Source organism: Pleurodeles waltl, chromosome 5 (assembly GCF_031143425.1).
Source record: "Pleurodeles waltl isolate 20211129_DDA chromosome 5, aPleWal1.hap1.20221129, whole genome shotgun sequence".
NCBI classification, from domain to species: Eukaryota; Metazoa; Chordata; class Amphibia; order Caudata; family Salamandridae; genus Pleurodeles; species Pleurodeles waltl.
Window position 1 is genome coordinate 1,236,034,877 of NC_090444.1, and position 5,617 is coordinate 1,236,040,493.

The following is a 5,617-nucleotide window of genomic DNA, read 5'->3' on the forward strand; positions in this document are numbered from 1 at the left end:
GTGGGGCAGGCTCCTCCGGCTGGGAGGACCCGACCCTCTTACGCGGGAGGGAGCGGGGAGCGGGGGGGCGCATGCCTCCCCAGCTCCAGCCCCTCCGGGAGCGGCAAGATGGAGAAAGCCCCTCTCGAGACGGAACTCACGCCCACACGGCACGACCCTGGGAGGGAAACCAAATCGAAGTGCCTCCCCAGGCTGGGACCAAAACCCTTGAACGTCCTGCCATCTGGGCGCTCCAGCGCCCAATGCCCAGCTCGCCCAGGCTTCGGGCAACTGAGGAGCGGCCCTCCTCGGGCAGCAGTGTCGAGGAGGAGCCGGGGCCACAAGGGAACCGCGGCTCCCTCCAACCAGGGCAGGGGGGTGGGCTAGTCCCAGCCCGCCGTCACGCCTTGGGTCCGCCCACCTTGAGCCCGATGACTCTCGATGCGTAATGGTTGAGACCCGGTGGCAGACGGCCGGTGTGCAGGTGGGGCGAGACGCTCCCTCGTTGCCAGCACCTGGAAACGTTCTTGGAATCATGGAGGCTGACTCTCAAGAGGGGAAGCCTGACGGGGTGGTGGGCAGTCACGCAGCATGGTCGGTGGACGGGCGGCATCACCTTCCTCCCACCTCTCCTGCCCCCTGCAGGTGGGCGAACGTTGAGAAAAGTTGCCTGTGACTCTTGGCGGTGGATCACTCGGCTCGCGCGTCGATGAAGAACGCAGCTAGCTGCGAGAATTAGTGTGAATTGCAGGAGACATTGATCATCGACACTTCGAACGCACCTTGCGGCCCCGGGTTCCTTCTGGGGCTACACCTGTCTGAGGGTCGCTTGATCGTCAATCGCCCCAGGGCTTTTCCTGGGGCACAGCTGGGGCTGTTGCAGGGTAGCTCTGCTCCCTTTGTCCCCCCAACTCCAAGGTCAGACCACCCCTGATCGCCTGTAGCAGGATTCCAAACCCCCACCCCGGGTCCCGCCGCGAGGTACATCGGCCGGCGCACCCAGCCTCGCCACCCCTCCTCAGCGGTAGGGCGTCCCGGGGCACCTGGCTGCGTGCCACGCGTGGCTGTCTGTGGTGTCACATGGCTGCCCGCGTGCCCCACCTCGGGCACCCACCTCTGCGGCCGGTCCCCCTGCGGGGAGGCAGAGGGCTATCTGCTGGCCTCGGGCTCCGATCTGGGGGGAAAAAAATAAATGGGTGCGCTGCAGCAGCTCCCCTGTCCCCTGCAGCCCAGTGGGCGGTGGTCCCAGCTCGCGCCCCCACTGTTTGGCATCCGACTACGACCTCATATCAGACGTGGCGACCCGCTGAATTTAAGTATATAACTAAGCAGAGGAAAATAAACTAACCAGGACTAACCCAGTAACGGCGAGTGAAGAGGGAAGAGCCCAGTGCCGAATCCCCGCCAGGCGGCGAGCGCGGGAAATGTGGCGTACAGAAAACCGTTGGCCTAAGTCCTTCTGATTGAGGCTCACCCCGCAGAAGGTGTTAGGCTGGTAATGGCCCCCAGCTCGCGCCGGGATCAGGTCTTCTCGGAGTCGGGTTACTTGGGAATGCAGGCACAAAGCGGGTGGTAAACTCCATCTAAGGCTCAATATAGGCGCAAGACCGATAGCCAACAAGTACCGTAAGAGAAAGTTGAAAAGAACTTTGAAGAGAGAGTTCAAGAGGGCGTGAAACCGTCAAGAGGTAAACGGGTGGGGTCAGTGCAGTCCGCCTGGAGGATTCAACATGGCGGGAAGGACGGTCGCCCGGGGCGGGGAATCCCCTCAGAGGGACTGCTGCCTGGGCGCAACCGGCCCCCGCAGGGTGCATTTCCTCAGTGGCAGTGCGCCGCAACCGGCTCTGGGTCGGCTGGGAAGGCTCCGGAGTTGGGGGTGGCTCTCCGCTCCGGCAGAGAGTGTTCCAGCCCCCCTGGCAGCAGCTTCGCTATGTCTGCGGGGCTGAGGGAGATTCGACCGCCTACGTGGCCCTCCCCTGGCAACCGCCACCGGCCACCCCTCGGGGTGCGCTGGGGTGGGGAAGGGGGACAGGGCCCCCTGATCGGTGCGACTGTTCGACTGGGGCAGACTGTGCTCAGTGTGCCGTGACAACGTCGCGCCACTGGGCAGGGAGGCCCACGCCGGGCACCAGGGGTCTGCAGTGATGTCTGTTACCCACCTGACCCATCTTGAAACACGGACCAAGGAGTCTAACACATGTACAAGTTGGAGGGCCGAGCGAAACTCTGTGGCGCAATGAAGGTGAGACCCGTCTCCCTGCTCTGTCAGGGAGGTGGAGCATGAGCATGTTTGATAGGACCTGAAAGATGGTGAACCATGCCTGGGCAGGTCGAAGCCAGAGGAAACTCTGGTGGAGGTCCGTAGCAGTCCTGACGTGCAAATCGGTCATCTGACCTGGGTATAGGGGTGAAAGACTAATCTAACCATCTAGTAGCTGGTTTCCTCCAAAGTTTCCCTCAGGATAGCTGGCACTTGGAAACCCCAGTTTTATCTGGTAAAGTGAATGATTAGAGGTCCTGGACCGAAACGATCTCAACCTATTCTCAAACTGTAAATGGGTAAGGAGCCCGGCTCGCTGGCGTGGAGCCGGGCATGGAATGCGAGTGCCTAGTGGGACACTTTTGGTAAGCAGAACTGGCGCTTCGGGATGAACCGAACGCCAGGTTAAGGCACCCAATGCCGACGCTCATCAGACCCCAGAAAAGGTGTTAGTTGATATAGACAGCAGTACGGTGGCCATGGAAGTCGGAATCCGCTAAGGAGTGTGTAAAAACTCACCTGCCGAATCAACCAGCCCTGAAAATAGATGGTGCTGGAGCGTCGGGCCAATACCCGGCCCTTGCCAGCGCTGAGAGCCGCGGGGGCTAGGCCGCAACGAGTAGGAGGGCCACTGTGGTGCGCACGGAAGCCTGGGGCGAGGACCCAGGTGGAGCCGCTGCAGGTGCAGATCTTGGTGGTAGTAGCAAATATTCAAATGAGAACTTTGAAGGCCGAGGTGGAGAAGGGTTCCATGTGAACAGCAGTTGAACATGGGCCAGTCGGTCCTAAGAGATGGGCGAGCGCCGTTCGGAAGGGACGGGCGATGGCCTCCGTTGCCCTCAGCCGATCGAAAGGGTGTCAGGTTCAGATCCCCGAACCCGGAGTGGTGGAGACAGGTGCCCTCGCGGCGTCCAGTGCGGTAACACAAACGATCCAGGAGAAGCCGGCGGGAGCCCTGGGGAGAGTTCTCTTTTCTTTGTGAAGGGCAGGGTGCCCTGGAATGTGTTCGCCCCGAGAGAGGGGCCTGAGCCTTGGAAAGCATTGCAGTTTTGGCGGCGTCTGGTGAGCTCTCGCTGGTCCTTGAAAATCCGGGGGAGATGGTGAATAGCCGGGCCGTACCCATATCCGCAGCAGGTCTCCAAGGTGAACAGCCCCTGGCATGTTGGAACAATGTAGGTAAGGGAAGTCGGCAAGTCAGTACCGTGACTTCGGGATAAGAATTGGCTCTAAGGGCTGGGTCAGTTGGGCTGGGGCACGAAGCAGGGCAGGGCGCGTGCCGCAGCTGGACGAGGTGTCCCCCCCAGGGCGGCGGTGACTCTGGATGCGAGCCTGGCCCTTCCTGTGGACCGCCCCAGCTGCGGTGGTCGCCTCTCCCTGTGCCCTTCCCTTGGTGCGGGGCCGGCGCTCTGCCTCGGCCGGTGCCTAGCAGCTGACTTAGAACTGGTGCAGACCAGGGGAATCCAACTGCTTAATTAAAACAAAGCATCGCGAAGGGCCAAGGCGGGTGTTGACGCGATGTGATTTCTGCCCAATGCTCTGAATATCAAAGTGAAGAAATTCAATGAAGCGCGGGTAAATGGCGGGAGTAACTATAACTCTCTTAACCTCTTCTCAGTCTTAGTGGCCTTTACCTCCTAGTGGTCCCGCTGGTAACTGTCTCTATACAACTCTACTCTTTGAGAGGAAGTCTATAGAGGCAGGCCAAACAAGGTTCTATAATGGCAGGGTGCGTGATAGTGAGAAATGGCGAAACAAACGACCTCGATACCAGATGGGTAGTTCCTGGTTAATAAAAACCCTGCTCAGATGGCGAAAGGGGGTACTGTCTTTGCCACAAATCTCTATTCTCATCACCGATTTTGTCCACTTCACACCCAGTTCCAATAAAACAATGGATAACATTGTCTTGAATCACATTACATCAATCAGTAAACAAGATGTAATGACAGATGAGGAAAATATAGACCTCAAGGAAACATTGAATTCCTAGCATTGTCAGCAAAGAATGACATATTGACCTAAAAATTTGAAAATTTGCCTGATGTATATGAGGTCAAAGACATAAATGGTAAGAAAAGTGATTTCACCAAAAAAGTCATGTAGGAAGTTGGCTCAATGGTGTGCACAGAGTCCAAGGGTTCCCCTTAGAGGTAAGATAGTGGCAAAAGTAGATAATTCTAATGCTCTATTTTGTGGTAGTGTGGTCGAGTAGTAGGCTTATCAGAGAGTAGTGTTAAGCATTTGTTGTACACACACAGGCAATAAATGAGGAACACACACTCAAAGACTTACTCCAGGCCAATAGGTTTTTATACTGAAAAATATATTTTCTAGGTTTATTTTAAGAACCACAGGTTCAAGATTTACAGTTAATACTTTAAATGTAAGGTCCTTCATCTAGATACTTTAGGAACTTTGAATGAAAACAATATCATATATAGTTTTTGTAAAAATGGCAATAAGCTATTTTCAAAGTGGACACAGTGCAAAAATCAACAGTTCCTGGGGGAGGTAAGTAGAGGTTAGATTAGGAGGTAAGTAAAACACTTACAAGTCTCAGTCCTGGGGCATAGGCAGCCCACCGTTGTGGGTTCAAGGCAACCCCAAAGTGACCACACCAGCAGCTCAGGGCCGGTCAGGTGCAGAGGTCAAAGAGATGCCCAAAACACATAGGCGCATATGGAGAACTGGGGTGCTCTAGTTCCAGTCTGCCAGCAAGTAAGTACCCGTGTCCTCAGGGGCAAACCCGGGGGGTGTTGTAGAGCACTGGGGGGGACACAAGTAGGCACACAAAACTCACCCTCAGCGGCACAGGGGCAGCCGGGTGCAGTGTGCAAAAGCAGGCGTCGGGTTTTGTATTGGTTTCAATGGAGAGACCCAGGGGTCACTCTAGCGGTGCAGGCAGGCACAGGGGGGGCTTCTTGGGACTGCCACCACCTGGGCAAGGCAGAGGGTCACCTGGGGGTCACTCCTGCATCGACGTTTGGTTCCTTCAGGTCCTGGGGGCTGCGGGTGCAGTGTTGGTTCCAGGCATTGGGTCCCTTGTTACAGGCAGTCGCGGTCAGGGGGAGCCTCTAGATTCTCTCTGCAGGCGTCGCTGTGGGAGTCCGGGGGGTCGTCTCGGGCTACTCAAGGAGTCGCAGTCGCCAAGGAGTACTCCCTGTGGTATTGGTTCTCTAGATCTCGAGCCGGGGGCGTCGGGTGCAGAGTGTGAAGTCTCACGCTTCCGGCGGGAAGAGTGAGGTGTTTGAAGTTGTGGAAAAGTTGCAAGTTTGTTGCTGGTTGTTGAGCAGAACCGCTGCTCACTGGAGTTTCTTGGTCCTGGGAGTCAGGACAGTCCTCTGAGGCTTCAGAGTTCGCTGGTCCCTGTTGGATGCA

At 57.0% G+C, this 5,617-nt stretch overlaps 1 non-coding gene across 1 annotated transcript; it reads left to right on the top strand.

Annotated features, from left to right (window-relative positions):
- The first annotated feature begins 653 nt into the window (after positions 1 to 653).
- On the top strand, positions 654 to 807 carry LOC138297522 (5.8S ribosomal RNA). The gene has a single exon (XR_011204124.1). It is a non-coding gene; the product is annotated as a 5.8S ribosomal RNA (ribosomal RNA).
- The last annotated feature ends 4,810 nt before the right edge of the window (positions 808 to 5,617 follow it).